The 15,041-nt window shown below is 43.8% G+C and overlaps 1 pseudogene across 1 annotated transcript; it reads right to left on the bottom strand.

The window, feature by feature from the left end:
• Positions 1-708: 708 nt before the first annotated feature.
• Positions 709-1,577, bottom strand: Fth1l1 (ferritin heavy chain 1 like 1; annotated as a pseudogene). The gene has a single exon (XR_015647050.1). The product of XR_015647050.1 is annotated as a ferritin heavy chain 1 like 1 (transcript).
• Positions 1,578-15,041: the final 13,464 nt, after the last annotated feature.

Below are 15,041 nucleotides of genomic sequence, written 5' to 3'. Positions count from 1 at the left end.
ATCTATCTATCTATCTATCTATTTATCTATCTATCTATCCTCAAGAAGCAATGAAACTTGTATCTTCTACTGGGTTAAAAGCTTCAGTTGATGTGGAGGACTCCTGTGTTCAGTTCTGAGTAGTGGTAGAGAAAAAGTGAGAAATATTTATGCCAGGTTAAGGCTGTCACTGATTAATACCTGAAGTCGAATATCCTTCCCCCTCTTTTATTTACTCTTTAATTATACAATCCATCTGGACCCGCGCCTCCCCTCCTTCAACTGCTCCCAGTTTTCCCACGTGCACACCTCCCTTTCCGCCACCTCCACTACTTATTTAACCCCTGCCCCATCTCATTTTGTCTACTTTGAACACACATGCACCGTGTGCTTACACAGTTACTGTGCACATATATCAGGGCTTCAGCACACAGCTCACCACACCCCATACCTCACCATCACACCCCATCCCATATCCTCCCACCACACCCCACACGACCCACCCCATCCCACACCATCACAACCCATCTCACCAGATCCCACCCATTACAACCCTATACAACTCCATCCGACATCATCACATCCCACTATACCCCCATCCAACCTAATCCCACCCTATCACACCCAATACCATCCTATAATACCCCGTTCTACCTCATTGTTCAACTAAAATGAAGTAAATACTTTATTATTTGAAGTAATCATAAGTAAACAAAAATAACATCAACACTTTTCTTTGGTGCCAAACTAACTTTATTTGAAATAATGGTCAAAGGTCAAATGGTCAAATGGTTAAATGGTCAAAGGGGAAGGTCATAGAGCTGGAAGGACAAGATGAGGGTCCAGCCTGGTACCCTGAAGAAGACTTCAGGTCAGGAGCAAAGCTCCAGCTCACTTCTCTTTGGGGTTGTCACCCAGGCTAAGTTTTCCAAAGAGATACTCAGCCATGCCGACTTCTGGAGATCCCATCTGGCGCATGCTGATCAGGAAGCTGCTCATCTCCTTGAGGACTGCAACTTGCTTGCGCAGAAAGTGTGTCTGCAGGAAGCTACACAGATGGCCGTCTCTTTTTCTGGCCGCGAGCTGGTACATGGCCACAAGGCTTTGGTTGAGGTGCAGCTCCAACTGGAAGGCACGCTCCATGGCTGGGAGGCCGCCTATCCAGTTGTCACAGTCTGGCTTGTAGATGGTGCGGAGAGAGACGCGACCTCCGCGCTGGTTTTGCAGGGCCAGAAATATCTCAGCATTGCGAGTACACTCGTGGGACTTGTTTAGGAAGTAGCGTGAGAAGTTCTCCAGGGCCACATCTTCACGATCAAAGTAGAAGCACATGGATAGGTAGACGTAGGAGGTGGAGAGCTGCAGCCGGACATGTCTGTTGATAGCGGCCTCGCAGTCAGTGTGGAAGTTCTGTCGTACATCAGATGGTGGAGAGAAAATAGGTGGTGGCATAAACACCAAGGCATTGGCTGCTCTGTATCTCTGGAAGTGGGGTGGGCAGCGTTGGCGTTGGTGACGCCGAGGCCCTCGCACAAAACCCATGGTGGGCAACGGACCAACGCACTAGGCTCGAGCTCCTGGCTGAACTTGGAACAGAACCACACAGAGTTTAGAACGGAAAGCCAGGTCCGTTACGAGTCAGGCCTTAAAATGGGAATTCGGAGTTCTATAGCCACCTCCAGGACTCTACATTGATAACGTGACTTACATAGTATTTTCAAAAGTTACCAAGGAAGGACAAACACCCAATTTCCTTAAATCAGAATATTACTTAAATGTGATTTTTATTACTATGCTGCTTTTCATGATTCCGGAAGTTGTATTTAATAGCTAATATTTTCTTGAGTGACAGCGCTCCTCTGTGACTTCAGTGAGCATACAATGACAGCCTTCAGTGAGGAGGCACACGTTGGGTCCAGGGGTCAGGGGCTGCTTGTTGTGCCATCTGTGATTCCTTGCACTGCCTGGCTGACGTTGCTCTACCTGACTTCTTTGGACATTTGAACTTTGCAAAAGTGTTGTCAGGATTCAGGAACCTTCTGGATTTCTTGCATTACATGGTTGTCCCCCAGAGGGAGGTGCATTTGTGAATCAAAACTATCTTTGGCTACCTCATGAATGTAATTATTCTGTAGGTTGGGCCCAGAGTATTCTCCGGGTGGGAGAAGGCTACTCTGTGTCCCTTTGGTGGAGCAGTTCTCCAGCTGCATAAAACTGTGCTATACTCTGGTTTTTCTTCTGATTCCCAATCATTACACTATGGCTTCGGGTAGGTAACGGGCCTCAGACCACAGCAATTTATTACCCACCCCACATAGGGATGAGAAACCATTACATGGCAATGGGAAGCTAGGTTGGGATGTGAATGCATATGGGAATGGAAAAAGTTACTGCAAACTTGAGGAGGGCAAATGATTGAGTTTGGGGGATTAGAGACACTTATGAATCTCATGGACAATTCAGGAATCATGGACATTTTTGGATTTTATTGACACTGTTCTGATAATTTCCTTAAGTATACTAGACTTTCTACTGAGCTACTTTCCTTCTCTGAATTATTCAGTCTAACAACATATTCTATTTATTTTTCAAACTCTCTCAGCATTTTCTGCTTCTCTAAATTCTCAAGTCTCTGTGTGTATAGTGGGTGTGTTTTATGGGAATGATCTAACTACCATGTCTCCAATGTCCTTTGAAAATTCTCATGTAAATTCAGATACTTATTTCTGGCCAAATTTACATGGCACTTATCACTTGTCTCCTTTGTTCAAGCAACCTTTAGACTGTTATGTGTTTATCAGGGAGAAAAGAATACAAAAAAGAAAATGACAGAATTGGTCACCCTCGACAGAGATATATGTAGGGAATGTTTAGACACATGTTTTAGTTTTGAGAATTTTATGTGTGAGTTGGGTATTACACCATATCTCCTCTAACTCTCACCCTTTGAACTGCTCCCATGACCTTTTCAAATTCATGACTTCTTATCCTTCAATAATTATTATTACACAAAATCACACACACACACACACAGAGGGAGAGAGAGAGAGAGAGAGAGAGAGAGAGAGAGAGAGAGAGAGAGAGAGAAAGGGAGAGATCACATTTATAAATACTAGCTGCAAAGTCCCATTAATGTTGCTCATATATGTATGTGTTAAGGGCTGATCAGTAGAGAATGAATAATTCTTCTCATGGTCAAACATGAGAAAAATTCTCTCTCTCTCTCTCTCTCTCTCTCTCTCTCTCTCTTTCACACACACACACACACACACACACACACACACACACACACACACACACCTCCATGTAGCTTGACTCTCACAGGGAATATCATTCTCTTGGAAGTCAGAGCTGGTATCATTGGGTGTATGTTTAGGGAGGGAAGTTTTAAAGCACACAGGCTAATTGGGTCCAGCTTGGGTTCATTGTTAGACTGGTAAAGTTGAGATTGTATTCATGTCTGTTTTATTCTTCTGCTGTGTGTCTCATGTACTTTGTGGCACAGCGGAAAATAAAAAGTCATTTATTTAATTCCTTCTTCCATAGTATGATTATGAAATATTATTACATATAATTCATCAATCCTTTACTGAGTTTTCCCACAAAGGTTACCCAGAGCACTCCTACTGTTCCTTTGGAGTTATTTCACCTTTAAACAAACTAGTCAAACATTAGCATAAGAGGCTCAGCAGAATGACAGATTGTGAGGGATAAAGGTAACAATCAGTTATGAAGGTGGACCTACAGTTTACTTCATGATATAGACTTTGTGGACATTTAACCTGAGGGTTTTCTAGGAAGTTGGCATGTGTGTTTATGGTTAGTGAAGAAGCTTGGCATCTTGTATACTTTACCCAGATTGTTTCAGCAGGTGAAGAAAGTGTCTTATTAATGTTGAGGAAATGTAGACATATGAAGTAGAGAAGGGACTCAAGAAGAGGAAGCCCGGTCCATCTCTCCTTCAGGATTATGGATTTACAGAACTTTAGGGTGTCTTTCTCCTCCAATTTATGGTTGGTTGTTTCAGAAAGACAGATTGTACAAGGATGAAAGGTCCATGAGTGTGGGTAACGCATCCTGTTATGGCCATGAACGTGTGACACAAGTCCATAGCCAGGGGTCCACACTGTGGAATGAAAAGCCTACAGATGTTTACCTATTAAGTTTTCAAGCTGTACCAGCTTGCAATCGCAACAACAATGAAGGAGTGTTCCTCGTTCTCCACATCCTCAACAGCATCTGCTGTTACCTGAGATTTTTATCTTAGCCATTCTGACTGGGGTGAGGGAGAATCTCAGGGTTGTTTTGATTTGCATTTCCCTCATGACTAAGGATGTTGAACATTTCTTTAGGTGCTTCTCAGCCATTCAATATTCCTCAGCCGAGAATTCTTTGTTTAGCTCTGAACCCCATTTTTCATAGGGTTATTTGATTCTCTGGAGTCTAATGTCTTGAGTTCTTTGTATATATTGGATATTAGCCCTCTATCAGATGTAGGATTGGTGAAGAACTTTTCTCAATCTGTTGGTTGCCAGTTCACCCTAATGACAGTATCCTTTGCCATATAGAAACCTTCCAATTTTATGAATTTTATGTGTGTTTATGATTAGTGAAGAAACTTGTCATCTTGTGTACTTTACCCAGATTGTTTCAGCAAGTGAAGAAAGTGTCTTATTAATGTTGAGGAAACATAGATATACAAAGTAGAGAAGGGACTCAAGAAGAGTTGAATCTTGTTCTTATAGCATAAGCCATTGGTTTTCTGGTCAGGAAATTTTCCCCTGTGTCCATGTGTTTGATGCCCTTCCCCACTTTCTCTTCTATTATTTTCAGAGTATCTGGTTTTATGTGGAGGTCCTGGATCCACCTGGTCTTGAGATTTGTTTAGAGTGATAAGAATGGATCAATTTGCATTCTTCCACATGCTGGCTGCCAGTTGAACCAGTACCATTTGTTGAAAATTCTGTCTTTTTCCCACTGGATGGTTTTAGCTTCTTTGTCAAAGATCAAGTGACTATAGGTGTGTGGGTTCATTTCTGGGTCTTCAGTTCTATTCCATTAATCTACTTGTTGGTGGGATTGTAAGCTAGTAAACCACTCTGGAAATCAGTCTAGCAGTTCCTCAGAAAAATGGACGTAGTACTACTTGAGGACCCAGCTATACCACTCCTGGGCATATATGCAAAAGATGCTCCAACATATAACAAGGACATATGCTCCTCTGTGTTCATAGCAGCCTTATTTATAACAGCCAGAAGTTGGAAAGAACCCAGATGTCCTTCAATAGAGGAATGGATACAGAAAATGTGATTCATTTACACAGTGGAATACTACACAGCTGTTAAAAACAATGATTTCATGAAATTCTTGGGTATATAGATGGAACTAGAAATTATCATCCTGAATGAGGTAGCTCAATCACAAAAGAATACACTTGGTATGTACTCACCGATAAGTGGATATTAGCCCAAAAATTTGGAATAGCCAAGATTCAATTCACAGACCACATGAAGCTCAGGATGAAAGAAGATCAAAGTTGGATCATTCAGTCCTTAGAAGGGGGAACAATATACTCACAGGAGAAAATATGGAGACAAAGAGCAGCATAGAGACTGAAGGAAAGGCCATCCAGAGATTGCCTGACCTGGGGAATCCTTCCCATATACAGCCACCAAACCCAAGCAATATTGTGTATGACAAGAAGGTCATGCTCCCAGGAGCCTGTCTCCTGAGAGGCTCTGACAGAACATGACAAATACAGAAGCAGATGCTCTTAGCTAACCATCAGACTGAGAACAGATTCCCCAATGTATGAGTTAGGGAAAGGACTGAAAGAGCTGAAAGGATTTGCATCCCCAAAGAAAGAACAACAGTATCAACCAACCAGACCCCGTAGAGCTTTTAGGGACTAAACCACCAACCAAAGAGGACACATGTAGCAAGCCATGGCTCCATCTGCACCTGTAGCAGATGATGGCCTTATTTAGCATCCATGGAAAGAGAGGCCCTTGATCCTGTGAAGGCTTGATGCCCCAGTGTAGGTGAAAGCCAGGGTGGGGAGTTGGGAGAGAGTGGGTTGTTGGGGGAGCACCCTCATAGAAGCAGGAGGAAGGGGGTGGGATATGTGGTTTCCTGAGGGGAAACTGGGAAAGGGATAAGATTTGAAATGTAAATTTTAAAAATTCAATAAAAGAAAAAAATTCCATGCCTTTGTTTCTGATGAGGAGGGTGAAGACGATGCCAGAGATCTTGGAATTTCAGCATCTTTGTTATCTACTGATGCTCTCCTCCTCATCTGGGTGCCTATCAGAAAATCTGTCTCACTCTTAGTTCTTGTTCTGCCTTCTCACAGGTCACCATAACTGCTGTTAGGGGTCTTGCAGCTTGTAGGCTACTCTAGTTTCAAATTGGTAAAGTATGGTGAGGTACAAGAGACAACAGCTAGAGTTCCTTGTGAGGAGGGTCTATGCAAGAGGTCATGGTAAAACTTAACAGATCTAGACAACGATCCAGAATATAAGAAGGTCTGCATCCATGGAGCATGCTCTGGGAGTGACGTAGGATCTATAACATACAACTTCTGTTTCACCTTACTAAGCAAGTTTTGTATTCATCATCCTGTTGAGAACTTCCCTCATTAGCAGACAGATTTTAAGGTACCAGTTTTCCCACAATGCTTGTCTTTGTCAAGTGCATACAGTTATTGTTGGGGTGTTGGGCTAGATGATGTTTGCTTTCCTCCTGGACACACAGTTTTCCTTATAGATCTATATGTAGCATCAGTTATGGTCAATGTTCCATCCAGAGAAACTTTGCTTACTCAGGGTATAATCTGAAACTTCAGCAGACTTGTACCCATATCACCATAGATCTCTGACCCGAAGGGTCTACCTCTGACTTATAACATTTTTTTTTAGGTTATGGAAGAATATTAGGGCAACTTAGGTGGTGGGCCAGGAAATGTCAGTATGATGATGACATTTGGGGAAGGAGCTTTGTGGAGGTGATTATGTCATGAGGGTCTCTATAAGACAGGAAAGAACTTAATTCCTTTTGCTTTATTTTCTGATATGCAAAGATAAAGCAACAGCGCTTTCTTCATCCGTCCAGGAAACAGTCTGTCTAAAAACTAAGCACCATGGCACCCTGATCTCTGACTTTTACCTTGCAGAAATGGGAACAATGATTTTCTGTTATTTAAGCCACTTATTCTATGGTAATTGGTTAGGACGTCCCTTCCCCCACATATATTCAAATGAACTGCTTTGGGCTGCCTTGTCTGCCCTCAGTGGGAAAGGATGTGCCTAGTACCACATAGAATTAATGTGCCAGGTTAGGGGTGGCACCCTCTCAGAGGAAAAGGGGAGAGGGATGAGGAAGAGGATTGTAGGAAGGGTGATGGGGATGGGGCAGTAAGCAGCATGTAAAGTGAATAAACAAAAATTTAAAAATATAAGCTACTTATATCCAAATCCTTTTCTCGATACCTATTTTTAGGATAGCTCACACTATCACATCACCCTCAGGTCTAGCAGACTCATTTTTTCTCAGGAAATGGGAAGAGCAACTGAGTCAGAGAGATAACAGACAGAAAGTCAATGTGGAGTTGAGCCATAAACTGTGGAGGTTTAGGGTGAAAAGACAGAAAGTAATAGAAATGACTTGCTCTAGGCAAGTTTTTGATAAAGGACTCCTTTCTAGCTCAAACCCCTATGAGGCCCAAGTCTTTATTTCATCTGTGAGCTCCAGTTCCACATACACAAGCTCACTCATTGCCAGTTCAAGTATGTTACTGTTGCTTGCTTTCCAACTAACTTCTATGGACTCAACCAGAAGAATGTGTTCTATAAGAATACTCTAATTTCTAATTGAGAAACTAAAGCAGCTAGTGGGTTGTTCATTAATAAAAGTCTCTTCCAATCATGACATTCTAAACTGTGTGAGGCACTCTATACCCAACAGTAATTCATCACTAAATCCCCATGAAGTTTGGAAAGCTGACCTGGAAATATTTGTAAACAGACTGCTTCCTATAATTTTACCCTATTATTCTTAGCTTTGGACCAGTTCCAAACCATCTGGAATTTCCCATTTGTTCTTATTCCCAAGGCTTTGTATGTTTTATGACTTGACCTTTCTTTTTATATTCTAGTGTTTAAAAATGAATATTCCCACCAAATCAAAGAAACTTCAAATGAACAAACAAACAAACAAACAAACAAACCTGTATTCCAGATTGGTTGGAGAAGGATCAGAGGGAAGGGGCACATGCATAGCAAGGAAGAACTCCATCGGAACAGGATGAGTTCTCTGAGGCAGAGAGCTATAGCACTGTATTTTACTTATTTGTGGTACTGGATATTGAACTCAAGACTGAGGTCAAGGAATCTAATACTAAACTATAACCCTAGTTTTATTTTAAGAAAATGTCTCACTGAGTTGCTCGCGCTGGCTTTGAACTCATTCTATAGTCCAGGCAGGACTGGAACTTGTGACCCTTCTACCTAAACCTTTCTACTAGGTGTCATTACAAGTCTGCCCATCGAGTACAACCTTGTCTTTCAACTTAAGACCTCATCTACTTAGTTACCTCAACATTAGAAAGGCCAAGACAGTGGAACCAGAGACAAAGCCTTTGGAAATAGATTCCTGGCAGTCACTATTATTGCCTGTCATATATGTTGTTGTAAAATTATAAAGAAGATTGTCTTTCCCCCCCACTAGATCCGGCACTGCAGTGGCCCAAGATATCTAGTAGATATCTTGCCAGAAGTATACATCCCAGTTCTGTGGCGGCCCAGTGTTTTTAACTGCCGCATAGTCTCTTAAACTTAAATTTCTACACGAAAGAACACACAACACAATAACTTTTGATCCAATTGATAAGATATAATAGCCCACCTAAACATACAAAGCCGTGTACACATCCATCCCTTAAGAACATTCATAACAACCTGTAAGGTACAGCGTGGAATCTTAACATCAGCCTCCATGTTCTTCTATCTCAGCAGCTATTCTGCCACCTTCTGCTGTCTTCCGTTCCTGTCTCTTCCTCTTCCTTCAAAATTTTCTCCCATCCATCCTTCCAATGACAGGCCTCGTTCTATCCTGTACCTGCCTCACCTGTTTGATGACATCATCCCACACATATAAGCAAATACCTTTGAACTTGGTAACCAACCATCCTTGAAACTTATCAATAATTATCTCTGGTTCTGATGTCATCCAACTTATGTGATTTAGTTTTTGATCTGTGAATCTTTGTAGGGGAAAGAATAACTGCATAATAATTACTTACTAAAAAAGAGAATTAGGCTCCTTCAAAAATTTATTTCATATAAATATTGCATAGTATGATATCTGAAGAGAAAAAGAGGTCTAAAGAAACTTCAAAAGCTGAGAACTAAATTACATTACATTCTATCAAAATTTTAAGCACAGTTTATGTCCAGGGTCTAGGTAGATCAGGTCCACAATAGTTGAAGCAGTCTCCATCCATATAGAATTCTTTACTTTTCATGTTCACCTGAAATTATTGTACAAAAACACCTGGAAGAGCCTACTTATACAAATGTTAAAACTATCATTACAGCTTCTAGGCAAACCAGCATGGCGCACCACCCAATGTGATGCTCTGAGACAGACACAAAGACATTTGTATCATAATTATGTCAGAAGAGTACATAATGCAAATTGAATCACAGTAAAATATAATGCAATCATACAAGAGATAGTCTACAAAACAATTGGTCTGTACTCAACAAGAACATCTATGCTACAAAAACAACAAAAAACAAAACAAAACAAAAACAAAACAACAACAACAACAAAAACCAGAAAGAAAAGAAAAAAACAGGCCAAGAACTAATCCTTATTAGAGTTGGCTAGAGAAACGTGATTACTAAGTATAATTCTTAAACATTATTTGGATCTAGGAAAAAATTCCAGAAAAAAATCCATTTTTGTGACCATTGATCCCTCAAAGTTGCTCAGTGTTCCTAGACTGTCTCTCCTTTTCTGTTAAAAATAACCTGAGTCCAGTTAGTGCTGCCCACACGTGTGGGGTCATCCACTTGGGCATGTGTAACCTACCAGCAGCCGGAGTCCCCAAATGAGAAGGACTGTCCCTATCTTGGCACCCAGCAACTGCCCATAGCTGCCCTTCCAAGGGTGGGGTTTTGAAGGTCTATCCCCACTACATGCAGGGATTTCCTTGATCTGGTGCAGACAGCCATGGATGCAGCGACTAAATGTTTACAGCTCTCACACTCGTGCCTCCCTTTTCTCAGTGTTCTCTGATCCTTGGATGACCAAGAGGAGTATAGATGATTCGCTACAGGTAAGGGCACTCACTGTTACTGTCCTAAGCACTCTGACCAGTTCTAAATCTCTGCATTAACTACAACCTGCTGTACGAAAGAAGCTTCTCTGAACAAAGTTGCGACAATGGAAACCTATGATTATAAACACAACTATTTAGAAGGCAGCTGGACAGCAAAACCATTTAGCAAAACAGCAGGAGGTTTCTCACTAGGTCTGTTACTAGTTTACAGACAATTCCACTAGGCTCCTCCCAGAAACTCTGCAAGAGCTACCTAGCAACAGCTTACATAGGAACCTGCCACTAGGTGCTAGCCAGGTGCTGAGGCAGCCTATAAAGACTGCTCTCTCTCTCTCTCTCTCTCTCTCTCTCTCTCTCTCTCTCTCTCTCTCTCTCTCTCTCTCCCTCCCCCCCCTCTCCCTCCCCCTCTCTGTCTCTCTCTGTCTCTGTGTCTCTGTGCTGCCCCCCCACCTCTCTCTCTGATATTCTGAATCTCCTTTTTTTTCTCTCTTCCTACTTGTTCCCAGATGAACTCTCTTCCTCTCTTCCTGTGCTCTCTCACCTTTCTCTGCCTGTACTCCTTATAGGCCCCACTCCACTCCTTTCCTTCATAATAAAAGTATTTTTTAAAGGTATCCTTTCTTTCTTTCTTTCTTTTTTTTCCGGAGCTGGGGATCGAACCCAGGGCCTTGCATTGCTACTAGGCAAGCGCTCTACCACTGAGCTAAATCCCCAACCCCATAAAAGTATTTTTTATACTATGTCTACCTCATGTCATGATTCTACAGGGGGACACTTGGCATAGGCCACCAGGTACCTCCTTATCTGCCTCTGCCACATTACTCTGCATTGCAAAACCTAACATTGGTGCCTAAAGACTCCACAGACTTTTCCTGTGTGGGTCTAATTCACACACACAGGAGCCCTGGGACCCTAACTCTGCCTGCCTATGACAGGATGTCTTTTTTTCCTGCTTTATGATTCCTGGGTGTCTGTTTTCTACCAACTGTCTGCTTTTCTACAACCTTGCATTTTTATTTCTATCACCACTCTCCCCTCTCCCTTCCCTCTCTCCTCTCCCTCCCCTCTCCATCCCTCTTCTCCTTCCTCTCTCCCCCTCCTTCCCCTCTCCCATGACCCTCCCCTCTCCCATCTTCCTCCAAGCTTCCCTCCCCTCTCCCCTCTCTTCCCCTCCCTTCACACTCCCTCTTCTTTCCTTTCTTCTCCTCTCCCCTCTCCCTCCTCTCTCCGCACTTTCCTTTCTCCTCTCTCCCCTCCCTGTCTTCTCTTCCTTCTCCCTCTGCTCTCTCCATTTACCTCCTTTCTCTGCACTCTCCCTCATCTCTTCCCTTTTCCCTTTCTCTTCTCTCTCCTCTCTTCCTCCACTCTCCCTCCTCTCTCTGCACTCTCTCCTCTTCCTCCTCTATCTTTACTCTCTCCCCTCTCATCTTTCCCTACTCTCTCCTCCATTCCTCCCCTTTCCCCTCTCCCTCCTCTCTCCCCTACCCCTTGCTCTGCATTCTCCTCTCTCTCCTCTCTCCCTCTTTCCCTCTACCCATCCCCTCTCCCATTTCGCTCTTTTCCCCCTCCTCTCCCTCTCCTCTCTCCTACCCATTGCTCTGCACTCTCCTCTCCTCTCTCTCCTCTACTCTCTCTGCCTTCTTCCCTTTCCCTCCCCTCACTCTCTCCTCTCTTTCCCTCTCTCCCTTCCCTCTCCCCTCTTTATCTCCTCTCCCATCTCTCTCTTTTTCCTCTCTCTCTCCTCTCTCTCCCTCTCCTCTCCCTTTCCTCTCTCTACTCTCTCTCTCTCCCTCCACTTTCCCCTCTCCATTTCCTCTCCCATCTCCCTCCCCTTTTTCCTCTCCCTCCTCTGTATACTCTCTGTCTTCTCTTCCTCACCTCTCTCTACCCCTCCCTTCCCTCTTCCTTCTATTTACCCTCCCCTCTCCCATCTCCTCCTACTCTTCCTGCCCTCTCCCCTTTCCCTCCTCTCTTCCCTCCCCTTCCTCTGCCCCATCCCTCCTCTCTTTTTTCCCCTGGCTCCCTTTGGTTTTCTCCCTCCCTCCCTCCCCCCTCTGTCTCTACCTGGTACTAGATAAATTGTCTGTGCAGGAGTCTGCCCTTGGTCCTCCCTCCACTCTAAAGAATGCCTGATTTGCAGAGCTTGCACTGCTGGCTCTAGCCACACCTGAGTCTTTCAGATGCCACAGGCATAGGCTGCTGACTCTGCTTCCAGCCCAGGGGAACTGTGGGCAATGGTTGCCATTGGACAGATAAATAAAAGTCTTTTCCCATATCCCTTTTCTCCTCACATCTATATAAGTTCTGAGCTGAGCCGCTGATCTAAGTTTTTTGGATCATTTGTCTGTGAATTCGTTCCAAATTCTAGTTAAAATCCACTCTCTCGGGCTGGGGATTTAGCTCAGTGGTAGAGCGCTTACCTAGGAAGCGCAAGGCCCGGGGTTCGGTCCCCAGCTCCGAAAAAAAGAACCAAAAAAAAAAAAATCCACTCTCTCCACAAGGCACTTGCTCTTGGTCATCCCATGTGGACCCATGTATCCCTCCCACTTCTGAAGCTCTGCAGTAGAAGGTACTTTCCAGACTTTCTGATACCAGCTTCTCACCACCACACACAAATGATTCCCAAACACCTTTTGTACTTAAATGTGCTCTGCCCTACACTTAAACATCTACCTCTCCACTCTTAAAAGTCTTTTGTCTCTGATTTCTTTATGTTCTTCTCTCCAACGAACAAACAATTTACAAAATTACTCCCATCTAAACATTTATAAGTTGCTTATTGGATAACGTCAATATAATCTGCAACAGTATTTGGCTTTATTCAGTTCTTGTTATATATATATATATATATATATATATATATATATATATATATATATATATATGGAAGAGAGCTGAACACCCAGGAATGCAGACATCCTGAGACCACAGGACAGACTGCCACCTCTGCACACCTCTGCCTACATCCCTGGTCCAAGTGAAAACTGCACAGTACCTCTTGACAGAGGGATATAGGAAGAGACAGTCGACAGTACCCGTGGAACTGGTCTGTGCCCAGGACCAAACTGAATTGGCCAAACAGCTCCCTGCAACCAAATTCCATGGGGGAGAGAGCTGGACCCTCAGAAGTGTGGATACTCCTGAGAAGTCAGAGGAGACTACCCTCTGCCCACAGTCCAGACCCAAGAGGGAATCACATAGTGCCAACTGTGCCCATGGGGTGCAAGGACTTACACAAGCAATCATGGGCAGGAGCGTTTGATTCCTGCCCGCACCTAGAGCTGTAAGACAGTCTCCAGAAGCACCTACACATCTGAAATCAGAGCACCTGTTCTCAGGAAAGGCTGACAGAAAACAGGAAAACAGTTCTACAGCAGTGCTGACGCAGAGGCCTACAGCAGGGTCAAGTCACTCTCAGAAACAGCAAGACAAGCAAACACCAGAGATAACCCAATGGCTAGAGGCAAGCGCAGGAAACTAAGCAACAGAAAGCAAGACTACATGGCATCATCAGTGCCCAGTTCTCCTACCAAAGAAAATACTGGATATCCAAACACACTAGAAAAGCAAGCTCTAGATTTAAAATCACAATTTTGATAATGATTGAGGACTTTAAGAAGGACATAAAGAAGTAAAATAAAGGAAAACACAAATAAACAGGTAGAAGCCCTTAGAGAAGAAACACAAAAATCCCTGAAAGAATTACAGGAAAACACAACCAAACAGGTGAAGGAATTGAAAATGAAAATAGAAAAAATAAAGAAAGCACAAAGGGAGACCACCCTGGAAATAGAAAACCTAAGAAAGAGACAAGGAGCTGTAGATATAAGCATCACCAACAGAATACAAGAGGTAGAAGAGAGAATCTCAGGGGCAGAGGATATCATAGAAATCATCGACTCAACTGTCAAAGATAATGTAAAATGCAAAAAGCTACTGGTCCAAAACATACAGGAAATCCAGGACACAATGAGAAGATCAAACCTAACAATAATAGGTATAGAAGAGAGTGAAGCCAGACTCCGCCCGGATCTGAAGGGACCCAATCAAACAGCTCCTTGCACCCAAATCCCGTGGGAGGGAGAGCTAGACCTTCAGAGGGGCAGACACGCCTGGGAAGCCAGAGGAGACTACTCTCTGTCCACATTTCTGACTCTAGAGGAAAACACCTAGTGCTATCTGGGCCCCCTTGCACAGAGTACCAAGAGAAGGCAGGGCAGGCACTTCTGGTTGCTACCCTCATGGAGAGCTGAGACCTGGCTGTGAGGAGCAACTTCAGGCCCGAGACCAGAAGTAAGACGAACTTTTCTATTCCTGCCTGGTGGACTCAGGACACACAAATGCAAAATTCCTCTGGGACCAGGCACTTCCGGTTTCTAGCTGGGGCCCGAACCTTGCTGATTCCGGCCTTCCGGCCTACAGCTCCCCAATCCCAAATCCCATGGTAGAGAGAGCTCATCACCAAGACAGGAGGGCACTCCTGAGACTGTAGGGCAGGAGAGACCTCCAGTACTGCCCACCCTTGCCCACATCCCTGACCGAAGAGGAAACTGTACAGAGACTCTGGGAACAGGAAGATAGGGGCACTCAAACTGCATAAACGCCGCCGTGGTCCAGACTCCACCCAGATCAGAAGGGACCCAGTCAACAGCACCCTGCACCCAAGTCCTGTGGGAGGGAGAGCTAGACCTTCAGAGGGGCAGACACGCCTGGGAAGCTA

The sequence above is a fragment of the Rattus norvegicus genome, chromosome X, assembly GCF_021556685.1.
Source record: "Rattus norvegicus strain SHRSP/BbbUtx chromosome X, alternate assembly SHRSP_T2T, whole genome shotgun sequence".
NCBI lineage: Eukaryota > Metazoa > Chordata > Mammalia > Rodentia > Muridae > Rattus > Rattus norvegicus.
The sequence above is the reverse complement of the archived record's forward strand: the minus strand, read 5'-3'. Positions and strand labels throughout refer to the sequence as shown.